Consider the following 14,329-nt stretch of genomic DNA (forward strand, 5'->3'; position numbering starts at 1 on the left):
AAATGTGCAATAAGATTCTTGGAATAGTAGTGAAAAAGAAAAGAAAAAAGTAATGTTATTCTGAAATTTGTTTTTTATACATGTATAAACTAAATGATTGAATGGTTGAGGCAATTGAGTTTTTTGCTTCTAATTGCTTCTTATGAAAACCCCAATGGACTAGTGTTTGTGAGGTTGGAATTTAGTTGTGGTAACTGCAATCACTTTTACAAATTCCATCAAGAGTCCTAAAGTGGAGGAAACGTCTTTACAGAAAAAGTAAACTTTCTGGTTGTTTAGGTGCTTGGATTTCCACATTAGCACTGTGTTTCTAAAGGAATACATTTCTAACTTGAAACACCATGCAGGGTTGTTTTTTTTTCACCCAAAGGATTGATAATGGGTATCACAATTAGGATGGTTATGTTTTTGTGCTGACCTGATAAATTCATGTTAATGAACTTTAAAGGGATATTTTGGCTTTTTTGCTGAGGGGTTGTATGAGGTACTTATCGATAGTCAGTCTGCAGTATACGGTATATGACTTCCCCCAGTTTGGAGAAGCAAGCAGGAGTACTGATAGAGAAGCTAAGGAATGGACTGCTGTGGATGGGGGGCAGCAGCAAAACAGATTTTAGACACCTAAAAAAAAAATCCATTTCAGTTTAAGTGTACGCTATATTTAGAATATTTTCACCACTTTACCTTGATGTCAGACAGCCCTTTCCTCCAGTTTCCACATAAGTTTCTCCTCTCTCTCGTTTGGCTGTTCAGTCTCTCTCTGCAAAAGTTCTTCTGGTTCATAAAGTTATCCTCTTGTTTTCACAGTGAACGCCATTTCCTCGTCACTGTCATAATCACTCATTTTTATTTTCTTGTTTTTCTTTATTCCATACTGTAAACCGAGGAGAGTCTGACCGGAACAGCTGATCTGCGGCTCAATGCAGTGTGCAACACAGTTGCGCTTTTGCGTAGGAATACGTTGAGAAAATGTAGGGCCAAAGTAATGGCTGTCTGATGGCAAGGTAAAGCAGTGAAAATATTCTACATATAGCGTACACTTAAACTGATATTGATTTTTTTTTTTTTTTTTTTTATGTGCTCCTTTCTTTGGAAAGGTGACTAAAGTATGTTTTGCTGCTGACCCATAATGAAGACTTCATAATGATTCCCATGAGTGTAATCGAGTGAGGTAGTGAGGTGAGAAAAGGTTGGATCGATTCATATACTTTTAATGCAAACCATTAAATTGTAACAAATATCTACCTGGGTGTGTAGAATGGTAATGTAGTAATGGTGTTAAAGGTTTAATGAGCATGTATTGAATAATTTATAACCCCAGTTTTCAAATGAGTGCTTCAAATGAGTGGATGATTGTTTTGTAAGTGCAGCTTGGCTGAACAAAGCCTGTCCTTGTCCACACAGTCCCCAGATTGTCCTTAAAGAACTCCACAGGACCAGTTTCATAGTTTATAGCTTGCCTGTTGAGGGATTGTGATCCATATTAATTTTGCCCCAAAATTCTCCCCTCCATCTATGATCCTATCTGATAAGTCACAGACCTCCTCCTCTAATCTATAAACTACTTTTGCTCCGGGATTCTTTGAAAGTATTAAGCTGCCTGAGATGAATTAGCATGTTTGTTTCAAGAAAAAAAATGTAGCTTTTTACTTCCTAACTTTAATTTGTCTAACATATTTGGTTTGTTTGCAGTTGTCTCTGTTAAAAGCTTGTTTTGTCTCTCCAGGGAAATGAATGCCTAATGAATAACAAGGAAAGGATTCTCTAACAGAAATGGATGGAGCCCAGACTTGACTTGGACCATCAAATAACCAGTCTACATTTGTTTCAGTATCTGTCCCTGAAGCGGTTATTTTCTTGCAGCATAATTTCCACAAACAATTTAATGGAAATTGCCGTTAGCAGATAATAACGTGGCTGTTTCTACATAACGCTCGTAAACAACTGCAAACAAAAGCCGATGAGCCAAAAAAGAACAACTGGAAATTGCGATCTATTTGAGCATCAATTTTACTGCCTGTGTTTGTAATATGCAAAATCCGGAGTGGGCAATTATGTGAAGTAGGCAAAACGATATAAAAACAATGGCTGGTTGACGACTGTGTGGGTGACTAGCTCTTTTTTATTATATTCAGTAAACCTTTTCTTTAAATGTCTTACTATTTAAATCCATAAAGCATAGGAACAAGAAGGCAAGGCCAATGCCCTCCTCATAAACATCCCTACACACGCTTAAATGTCTTGCTTGATGTGAGTGACTTGCCTATTTTGAGATTGGAGGTTGTGATGGTGAACTGACGACTTACAGAAAGCCAATCGATGATGCTGGTGCTTTCACAGGCTTAGACTTATAGCTAGCTGGTTCCCTTCTGGTGAGCAAAGTCAGCTTTAAGCCTGAAGACAACTGGCAACTGTTCAGCCAAGTTATTTAAAATGCTGTTCTGATAAATTCATGTTGATCAACTTTAAAGGGATATTTCGGCTTTTTTGCCGAGGGGTTGTATGAGGGTACTTATCGATAGTCAGTCTGCAGTAGATGAGTGTTAGCACGCCCTCGGTTTTGGAGAAGCAGGCAGGAGTACCAACACGAAAGCTAAGCAATGTACTGCTGTGGAGGGGGTGCAGCAGCAAAATGGATTTTAGACACCTAAAAAAATCCATTTCAGTTTAAGCGTATGCTATATTTAGAATATTTTCCCCACTTTACCCATAAACATACCTACACAAGCTTAAATATCTTGCTTGATGTGAGTGACTTGCCTATTTTGGGATTGGAGGTTGTGATGGTGAACTGAAGACTTACAGAAATCCAATTGATGAAGCTGGTGCTTTTACAGGCTTAGACTTATAGCTGGCTAGTTCCCTTCTGGTGAGCAAAGTCCGCTTTAAGCCTGAAGACGACTGGCAACTGTTCAACCAAGTGAAAGATTTTAGGATTGTGCGCATAACCCACTGCTCTGTTTGAGTGTCCATCAGGTGTCGTACCTACTCGATGGCGGAGGATGGTGTGATTGTGCACCCAGTACACCTTTTCTTTCAGGCGTTTTAGCGGTTCTTGGCTCTGATCCATTAGAGGTGGTTGTAAACATCTACATTAGAGGTACAATGATTAGTCGATTATTTTTTGATGAAAAATGAGAATGCGGATTTGCTGATTTTCTACTTTATATCATTGCAAACTGAAAAATGTGGGATTTTGGACTGTTGGTTGGACAAAACAAGACATTTGATAACATCCTCTTGGTATCTAGAAAATTGTGATTAGCATTTTTCATTGTTTTTGATGTTTCATAGAGCAAACAATATAATAATAGTAAATAATCAGCAGATTTAACAATTATGAAAAATAATTGTTAGTTGCAGCCTTAATGAATCTGTATCCTGATATTTAGTGAGTGATGTTCTCTTTTTGATGTTATCTGAGCATTTCTCTAACATTAAATATACATGACTAAATAAGCAGTATCAATGTTGAGTAAAGTTTTTGTAGGGGTATTGTGTATTAAGAGATTAACACTAAAAATCTGTGAATAAATAACTCACCAACTGTCAATAGATTCTGGATTCAATTTTGACTACGACTACATAAAAAAACCAAGCCATAACGAAATTAAACAGCCATCAGTCGTTGAAAAAGGCTTTCTTCTCTGCGTTCTGTAAGTACCACTAGGACACACACATTCAAATTAAACTGTTGTAGCAGTCTGATTGTCAGTTAAAAGTCCTATGACATGGTGCTCTTTCGATGCTTTTATATAGGTCTTAGTGGTCCCCTAATACTGTATCTGAAGTCTCTTTCCCAAAATTCAGCCTTGGTGCAGAATTACAGCCACTAGAGCCAGTCCAACAATGAGCTTTCCTTAGGATGTGCTATTTCTGTGTCTGTAGCTATTGAAGAGGAGAGAGGTGGGGGGGGCAGCAATGTGAAGGGTGGGTGTGTGGCCTTGACCAACTGCCGCTTTGCTCGTTTGAAAGCCATGATGTCTCTCTTTCATGGGTGGGCCAAATTCTCTGGGCGGGCAAAGCATAGAAAGGGGAGGTAACCTTGCTCCTTATGACCTCATGACCTTATGAGCCATTTCTAGCCACTGGGGGACCATAGGCAAGCTGGGGAAATGCATATTAATGTTTAAAAAAAAAACTCAAAGTGAAATTTTGACAAAATAAATGGAACACTTTTGCACATTTTTGTAAATGGACATATACCTTTATTTTGATGTCTTATTCCCTTCATAACAAGTCTTGTTTTTTTTAAAAAGGCAACTTCGTCTTCTGTCATGTCTCTTCAACTCTTCATTTGATTTTGAGAAGATTAAAATGTTTACCATTTCTTTTATCAGGATGCTGCCAAGCTGCACCATTTCCCAGCAACCTACCAAATGCTGCCTTTTCCCGCTTAAGAGTTTGTTAGTCACTTCTACTAAAGCTGCATTCAATTTAGTCCAATTATTCTAAAAAGTATGATGGCAGCTTGAACATTAAATTGGCTCTCTGTAGATCCACATAAAGCAGCTGATGTGAGAGTGGACTCCATGAAAAATAGGAACAATGTAAAAGAAACCTCTGAAGAAGAAGAAGAAGAAAAAAATGTATTATTCGTCACACAAACATACAGTACAGTGTAGTAAAATTCAATCGATTTTATTTATAGTATCAAATCATAACACGAGTTATCTCAAGACACTTTGCAGAGCTAGACCACACTCTATAATTTACAAAGCCCCAACAATTACAGTAATTCCCTCAAGAGTAAGCAGTGGCGAGGAAAAACTCCCTCTTGGGAAGAAACCTGGGACAGACCCAGGCTCTTGGTAGGTGGTGCTGGTTGGGGATGTGATGAACAGTGGCAATAATAGTCACATTAATAATGGAACAGTGACTTCAAATGGTAGTAGTATCGTGTCATATCAGGGCGCTGCAGGGCGTTACAGGATGTAGTGTGGCCCAGCAGAGCATGGATGGACGTAGCAGGAAGCAGCAGGGCTCAGCAGGACGCAGCATGACACTGCAGGGCACCGCAGAGCTTAGCAGGGAGTGCAGCAGGACCACGGCGACAGCTGCAACCAGGATCTTGGTGCCAACGTTCTCCAAGGAAATACGGCGTTGGAAAACATAAGGACTCCGGGGAGTAAACTCCCCAGAAGCTAGGATTAATAACAAGCATTTCTGGGACGGGATGCACACAAATGGTAATAGAAAGGGAGAGGAGAGAGCATCTCAGTGTGTCAAAGGAAGGAATTCCCCCGGCAGTCTAGAACTATAACAGCGTAACTAAGAGAGACAGGTCAAAAGGAGAGGTAGCCTGTTCGGGCTTGGAACAATTCAATGTCTTCATGTAACCCATCCTAAGCATTAGGAGCAGAGGACAGCTATTAGCGTCCGGGGAGCAACTTGGGGTTCACTGTCTTGCTCAAGGACACTTTGGCATGTGGTTGGAGGAGGCCAGGATTGAACCGCCAATCTTGTGGTTGAGGGGCCGACCCACTCTACCTCTGATCCACAGATTCAAGACAATCGCAGTTTATTATGAACCCCACAGACTGAACATAACGGTTCACAACAGCTCTTATTTATCAAGTCTAGCAGAGGAAGGATAATTGTTGTGCTCTTGACAAACTTGTTCTAAATGGTAAACACTTCCACTCAAAGAAAGCCAAATGAATGCATTTAGCCGCATCTCGCATTGACTTTCTCACATTCAACACATTTCATACAGTAGGGCTTTCTGTCTGAATGGTTCAGTTTTCCCATTGTCTCTTTTCCTGGTTGAGAAGTAAGCATGTTGTGTTTTAAAGCCCCCCCTCCAGCCAATATTACTTCCTGTTTAAAGGCTAACGTTTTTTTCTCAAACAGAGAATGGGTGTGTGGATAATAGTTGGACCTAATCCATAATCCTAATAATGACACCTAATAATGAGCATAATAGTCTATTATAATATAATATATAATAATCTATTTTTGAATCTTGTTATGAGCAATTACTTTAAATGTCTTGAACACTTCAAATATAAAAAAGCTCATTGGTTAAATGGTTTTAAGTTTACAACAGCCAAGCCCATTTTGTTACCTTCTACCTATTTGATTGTCCTTCCTCGAGTGAGTGTCCTGTGCATCCACAGTAATTGGAGATGTTTTTCACTCCTGACACCAAAAGTGTAAAGAGTGTGTTGCCTGTGTCAGCAGGGGGATAATTGCCAACCGTATCACAAACTTGCAAACTAATCTTTCCATTCTCAACACTGAGCAACAATCATAGGAAAAGAGCAGAGCACTCACCAGCAACATGCATAATGTTTGCATGTCAAATACGCGCACAAAGGTGAGTTGTATCTGACAGAACTAAAGGCTGTAAGAGTGTGCATGAAGTAACGCGTTTGATGTCAGACACACTGCAGTGACACAGTTTCCATTTCTTACATCATCCCATCCTCTCTTCATCCTCTTTTATTCAATATTTTTTTACAACAGATACAAGTACTAAAATAGGAGGGGGGGGGACCAAACTGGAGATTATAACAGCCTGGTGAGCTTGTTGGCAGAAACAGAGGGATATCAGTGTGAAGACAGACATGCACAGATACACAGACCTGATTTGACTACTTAGCTCGATTATGCCACCCAGGGGTGTGGGCATGCCATTGAATATTGACCCACTGCTCCCTGAGGAGTAGGTTTGGGCATCATTTTGATTTTAACAATTCTGATTCCAATTCCCATTCTTCATTTTGATTCTGGTTCTTATCAATTCCAATTCTTTGAGGGGTGAAGTTGAAACGGGTCACATGCTTTCACAGATAAGAGGAACATTTTATTTTGATTCAGTGGTGATTTACAGTTTTACCGGGCAGTTTTTTTCAACGTAAAATAAAGCCACACTAGAACACCGCTTATCATTTTCCATTGCTGGAACACAACAAGCGCCTGGAAGTACGGTGGCTGCTACGGAAACCAAAACTTTGGAACTGATGATCGGATTCCAAACCAGATTTTCCAAACGATTCCAATATTGAAACGATTCCAAGTTGGAACCGGTTCTCGATGCCCAATCCTACTAAAGAGTAACTTAAATGTGTAGGACAACAATTTAGTAATTACACCTCCCTAATGTTGGGGGACTTACAAGCGTCAGATTTGATAAGATTGGTAAAAATCAAAGCAGCAGAGACTCCAAAACCCAATTTTTTTATTTCATTTTCTAAAATGCAATTTGGTAGCACTTTTCATTAGACCCTTCTTGCCTCCTAAATACCAACTTCTTTCAAACCCCACACCTCCAATTTGTAATTTAGGCTTTTTGTTAAAGATTTGAAGTCCAAGCCGAGCTGAGGTAATTTTTTCTCTCAAACTCTCTAACAATCTAACAATTTTTCACTTATTCTGTCTAACTCCAGATTATTTAGCTCCAGAAATGTGTGTGTGGAGTGCCTGTTTAAATCTTAATCCACTTTTTTTTGTTATTAAACTGTAATTTGTTGATTAATTAATTAGTGGATCAACATTAAATCAACTGGCAACTATTAATCAATTAATCCTGTCATTCATTTTTCAAGTGGAAATACAAAACATTCACTGGTTCCAGCTGCTGAAATGTGACGATTTTCCGCTTTTTATACAGAGTAATAGTTCTTTAATTTAATATATTGTTGATGTGACCAAGGGCTCTAGGAAAAGGTGATTGCCATTTTCATAATTTTCAGACAATTTCTAGACAAAACGATGAATCGAGAAAATAATTTGGCAGAGTCAGGTTGGGGTGGTGGATAGGTCAAAAAACTCTTTTTAAAAGTCAGTTCATTTTTAAATGAACAGAGTTTTAGTCTGTGACGCAATGACGTACAGTATATCCTTATTTCATTATTACTCATTTAAAGCCAATCCCTGATGTTTCGTCAGGTATTTGCTACGTGTTTAAAACTGCGCTCGTAATGTTAAATAGAACAGTCACGTGATTACAGGCACATTATTAAACCGCCACAGTGCGACAGTAAATAGAATGGTCGGATTTGTTAATTTGGGAGTCTTTGGAAATTGACCTATAATGTTGTTTATTCATGAGAATGTGTTGAAAATAATTGTTAGTTGCAGCCTTAATGCACAGTTACTTTATTATATTACTGTATCATGCTGGCTCCTGTCTGTAGTGCTGCACTGAAGATCTAAAGCAGTGAGTGAAAAAAGTCTGTGGGGGCAATAAGGCGGGGCTGTGTTTGAATTAATTTGTTGAATATGCGAAGAGGCCATGTTCATGCTAAAACAAGGATTCAAGCTGCTCTTTTAGTAGAAAACCATACAGTATCAGAATGTGCACTCATTTCTTATCTATCCAAAACGTCCCTGGGCATAAATAAATGATTTTAAAACTAAATATGAATAATTCATGATGGTGATAGTAAATCACATGAGATGTGCTGCGCAGTAAGTGTTGCCTCTGAATGCATCCCTTACTCCAAACTCACCTTGGGTGAATATTGGTTTGTGACATTGCCGGGAATCTCATTTATCATTTTAAAAGGTTTTTCCATGAGACCTATAATCAATACATTGTCTTTCTTTCAATGTAGACAGATATTGGTTTCAAACTATAGATGAGCAGGTATAGCACCTAAGAAGCTACTGGACATGTCAGAGTCACATAAGTTGGCATTACCCGTTGGATTGCATTTTACTTCTTGAGAACTCTTGGAAAGGAAGAGACTATGGATATTTCTTTAAAGGTAATTACTTAGATGACAGCAGTAACCTCACACTGACCTGAGTCTCCTTGACACATTGCTATTGCACACTATACTTAAAACAAACTTCAGTTGCCTTCCTGTCTTTATTCACTTAAATGCGACTGTCGGCAGGATGGCTTTTATTACCTTTTATGTTTTCATGTTGTTGCTACTGACGAATGTGACTGCGAGTGTGTTGACATCGAATGACAATGGTCATTGTTTGATTGGCCTAGCCCTGGGGAGAAAGAGATAAACGGTAATTATCAGAAGATTGATTTTCCACACTTAGGGCTTTAAAGATTCATCCAAGTGGGAGTTTTTGCCCAGCATAATTTGTATGCATGGTAAATGGAAAAGAGAACCAGCCACACAAAACCCCTACCACTCCTAGACCTCTAATACTAAATGGAATGCACCAACAGAGGGATACTGCCTTATCTCTTTTTCCCTCTTTTGCTCCTTGGCAGTTAATTTTACCTACATGCACACATACGTACTTTATCTTTCTCCCTCTGTCATTACTCATCCAACAGCAACATTTATTGTAATTAATTGCTTATATATTTCCTGCATGCTTAATTAGCTTTACATGTTTTTTTGCTTGCCTTAATTTACCTTTTTATCATAGGTGATATTTTACTCTATCTCGCTATTTGGCAACCACCCCCATTCAGACATTTCTGCACTGCTCCCTACCCTGCTCTGAACAGCTGCCAGCTGCCCCCTCTTTCTATCTTTGAGGCAATCCCACCCTGGTTAGACTTGGCAAGCGGCTGGCAGGCTGAGGTGTAGATAAATGAAGTAGAGGGAAGACAAGGAAGCAGAACCGTCCTACCTTCTGACCTATATCAGTGTAAATAGTTCCGGGACTTACAATCTTCGTTACCAGGATCTTTTCCTTCTGTCTGTTCCAAAGGTTAGAACTAAGCTGGGGAAAAAAGGTGTTTAAGTTTGCTGCTCCCTCTACGTGGAACAAGTTACAGAAATCCATGAAACTTAATGAGCTGGTCTCATTGGTCGCTTTTAAGAGGATGTTGATTGACTTGGAGGCAGCCACATCTGGCTGTAGATGTTTTGTCTGATGTATTTAGGATTGTGGTTGACTTTGATGGATTTGCTGTTTCAGTTGTTTTATGTTTTTAGTGTTTTTGTGTGTATGTGTGGTTGTACTGCTGCCTGTCTTGGCCAGGACACTCTTGAACAGGAGATTTTTAATCACAATGAGTCTCTTCCTGGTTAAATAAAGGTAAATAAAAATTATAAAAAAGGAAGCCATGGAGGAAGGCAACGTGGATCCTGGATTCCTTGTTGAAAACATTAAAGCTGCACTAACCAATATTTCTGTGATAGCTACAGATCAAATTACCACTTGTATTGTGAAAGGGGTCGTCCTATAATTGTGTGTTCATACCCCTATAAAAGTGTTTAATAGGGGTATGAACCTTCACTAGTATCACTCTTCGATTACGATTATCCTGTTAACGATTCGAATCGATTCAATATCACGATGCGTCACCTCCTCCATATTATATATTGCTACAATTGGTTTTCATAGTCAAATTCAAGCAGTCATATATGTATGAACTCTCTTTTTAATTGCATCTGCTCTAAAAAAAAACACTGAATGTAGCGGAGTCTGAACACAGCAGACAACAGACAAAAGGCGAAAACAAAAAAGCAGCGACCTGGAAAATCAACTAGTAACTAATCAGTAGGCAATAATCGATTATGGTCTGTCACTGCATCGATGCAGAATCGTCAAGGTCCGCATCGCGATGCATCGATGCAATGATTAATTCCAACACCCCTAGTGTTTAAGCATCTTTTGGCTCATTGTTTTTGTTTTTCATCCCGCACCTTTACTGTTTTGATTCAGCCTTCCCACTCTCATCAGCGTGGTTTCCAGCCACAGCTCCTGCCTATCAATAAACGACAGACAAACATACAGTAGTTAGCAACTAGTTGGTGAATACAGTGGTCCATTTGGCATGCTAAAGAGCCAGATGATCCCTTAGGAGTAGGTGGAAAGCAAAACCGAGCTTTAAGGAGAGTGAACGTTGGACTGACATTCATCAGACAACTCAAAATGAATGCTAACAGTTCTCCATGTCAGCTCCATCTGTAATTAGCAACTGCTTGCCAAGAGATGACAAGGTGATAATAACACGTTATTTTAGGTTGTCCTTAATATCATAAAAATGTCCTCTTATATTTATTGGAAGAAAAAAAATGCCCAGGATCAATGAAGAATTGAAATAAATTTAAATTATTCTTAGTCTAATCCACTAAATAATTCAGTATTGTTCTCAGTTAGATAACTCACACATCTTACCTTTTCCCCCATTTCACCTTCTCCAGATGTTTGTAGCAACTTTCTGTGATGCATAAGGATGGAAACTGATCTACTGTCACTTTGTTTCTCTCTAGAGTTGACAAGAGCTTCTCCAGGACCTTGTGGTGAGTCCTCTACTTATTATTATTATTATTATTAAAAACATTATGCATCAGAGATTGTTGTGTCATGCTTGACTGCTCCCAACACTCTCTTCCCAAACATTGCATTTCCAACTTCTGACATTTTTGAGGTGGAGGCTACAAAATTGTTGCTTCCTTCTTATTCCACTTGACCAACCACTGTTTTGAATAGATCTCTAACTTCAATCATCTGAAAGCAGAATCTAACGTGAAAAGAACGTCTGTCAAGAGTTCAGATTTAGCATTCGTATAGTCTTTTTGTTCCACCCTGTCAGCATGACTTTCTGTTGTGTGCTGCAGCAATAAAGAAGACATTTTCCATACTTTAGCAGCCAGTTGACTCAGCATGAGGAGAATATAGATAGAATTTGATTGTTCCATGAATGTTTTGCTTAGTCAGTTACTTACAGGAAGAAGTATGGTGATAAAGGAAAGCCTCTTCACTTTAATATTCTCAAAAGCTCCTTTTTTTAAGTGAAGACATGATGACCCGAGTAAAGATAGAGTTAAAAAAGGTGAAGGCTGATAAGACCTCTATTTTTAGAGCATTAAAAACTTAAGCACACATTTCCTCTTCTTTATCCCTACCCTTGGCTTTTTCCTGCCTGGTGATAAGAATTTCAATTATGTATAAAATTATTTACTCACTTAGCATGGTCGAAATGGAGATAGTGGCGCTTGCAATGTTGCCTATTGGCAGGTAGTCTCACAGCATGGAGAAAGGAATGTGTGGCTGTAAATACAGGGGCAAGAGCAGATGGAGGGTGGAAGGGAGCACACATATGTGTATCATACCAGCTGGCCATGTGGGGCACACACCTCTGAAGATTGATAACACCACTTTAAACTTGAGTAAAATTTGAGGTATATTGCAGTACTTAACCCATTAAACTTAGTTGTTTGTGGTACTGTGATTTATGGGACTTTATATTCGAGGCCATGTTTGTGATGTTTTATTGATATATAATCAATTATTATATAATTGTAATATACAGACGTACTAATGTGGAGAGTTTCTTATGGCATGGATTCAAGGCAGCAAATATCAAGGTTGTCATAAACACCTTATTATTAAGGTACTAATTATCACGGGTAATTAGCAAAACACTGTCCATCCCTGAGTTGAATTAGAGAGAAAAATGGAAAGAGAAGGTAGGGAGAGAGACAAAATATTAATTGCATTTTCTTGAGTGTTTTTGTTTCATTTCTGTGTCACATGCAATAAAGCAATTTTTGTTCAGAGGGATTTTGTCTTTTTGTTTACAAGGCTCTTAGCGCAGCTCGCCAGCAGCTGAAAAAAGATTGTGTTGCTTCGTTATTATACATCAAATGGGCTATAGAGTCATAAAAAAACAGAGTCAAAATGAGTCTGGAAAGGACAATGGGAGGATACTGGAAAGGGAAAATTGAATGTGCAATAATGATTCAGGCTCATCAGAGGAGAATAGAACCTTAGACACCCGGTGAGTTTCATTATGAGGATTCGGGTTTCTCTCTGTCACAAACAGGTCTGTAGCACATGCTAATGGAGCCTCAGGGCTAGCTATCCACAGCACAGCTCTCTGATTATAATCCCTGAGTCATTATGCCAATTGTGTCATCAGTCTAAAACTTAGATTAAAAAGCCCAAGTATCAACAACATACCTAGTATTTAATAATGTGTCTCTCGTGGGTACTGGTAGTAATTTCTTGAGGAGTTAGTTAGTTTTTTTTCTCCAAATCCAGTAGGGTTTGTTCCAATATCATATATGGTTGCATGGCCTCAGAAAAGGTTAATGACTTAATTAGGACACATCTCAGTTGTTGTTTGTGTATGACTCTCTCCATGTCTGCTACCTAGCCGTCACACAGCTATTGTGTTAGGAACAGCACCATGTCGGTGAGATTTACTACAGCGGCTTCAAACCACAGTGTCTGTCATTAAAAAGTGTCTTTCCAGGATCCCCTGTCATGTGCCACTTCCTCAAATCCATCACAACGGTATCCTCAACCAGCCAGGTGTGAGTGTGTAGGAAGGGGGGCGGACAAACATACTTTTCTGTCACTCTGGTTGTCACAACCGTCTCCATCATCTCACCCTGGCTGGCTCACAAACACTTTCTAGCCCTGAAATTTGGACAAGAAAATGCTCTCCATGATGGCGGGAACACACATATTCTGAGGTGCAAAACGGCTCACAGCACAGTGTTCCCAATTAAACCCTCATTAGTTTGATTGTGCTCGATAATGGTGGTGCTTATCTTTCTCAGTCTTAAGCTCCTGCAGTGCTGCCATAAGGAGGCCAGAATAAATGTAATTGTCCCTTACAACTCAATTCTGCACTAATGGGGGAAAAGCTTTACAATGACATATTTCAGTCTAGTGATGCATCTAATAAAGCGGAACAATGTGATCAGCATTTCTATTGTATTATAAATATGAATTAAATTTGTTTCTCAATTAACTTGTTTGGTTAGGGACGCCTCTCAAGGGCCTCCTCTTTGAGATCATGTGGCATATAATGTACGTGCACAGCTCGAGGTATGTCCGTTAGCTTGCAGCCATCCACTCTCAGCAGCACCAGGGCCGTGATTCGGAGCAACCCTTTGACTGACACGAGGAGCTGCGTGGTAATGAAGTGGTCCTCAGTGTTGAACGATGGGAAAGAGTGGGGCGGAGAGGACTCTAATTGGGCATCTGCGCCTCTTCAGCTTGCTGTTAATGGCCGGTCTCCTTCCTAATATAAGAGTCAGTGTCGTATGGAGAAAGCAAAGAGGAAAAGAGGGTAGCCAAGTGTAGCTCAATGGTTAGATCAAGGGTTGTGCTCAGCGAGGGCATTGCTTGACTGTCATGGTGATAAACAAGCTGTTTACTAGGGCTGGGACGATTCGTCGACGTAGTCAACGTCATCGTTTACGTAAATGCGTCGACACAAATAATTTGCGTTGACGCGTCACTAAATAAAATAAATAAATAAAACTTGCGTGCAAACAAAGAATTTCTAATAAGGTGCAAATGTAATGCGGAAATAATGTAATGCGGAACACTGTTAGATATGCGGATTCTAGGGACACTTAATCTGTAGTCCCGCCTTAGCTCTGAAGCTAGCCGAGCTCCGGCTACATGCAGTTTTTTGTCAGGTCTACGGTCCAGTGAG

At 39.4% G+C, this 14,329-nt stretch overlaps 1 protein-coding gene across 2 annotated transcripts in view; it reads left to right on the top strand.

Moving 5' to 3' along the window:
* Window positions 1-14,329, top strand: part of si:dkey-166d12.2 (rap1 GTPase-activating protein 1) — a 116,878-nt gene that overhangs the window by 46,489 nt on the left and 56,060 nt on the right. For both annotated transcript variants that reach the window (XM_039797546.1, XM_039797544.1), the window contains one exon: window positions 11,145-11,174. The gene's annotated coding sequence lies outside the window, so the exon portion shown is untranslated. The remainder of the gene's footprint in view (window positions 1-11,144; window positions 11,175-14,329) is intronic.

This window comes from Perca fluviatilis, chromosome 4, assembly GCF_010015445.1.
Source record: "Perca fluviatilis chromosome 4, GENO_Pfluv_1.0, whole genome shotgun sequence".
In the NCBI taxonomy this organism is placed as follows: domain Eukaryota; kingdom Metazoa; phylum Chordata; class Actinopteri; order Perciformes; family Percidae; genus Perca; species Perca fluviatilis.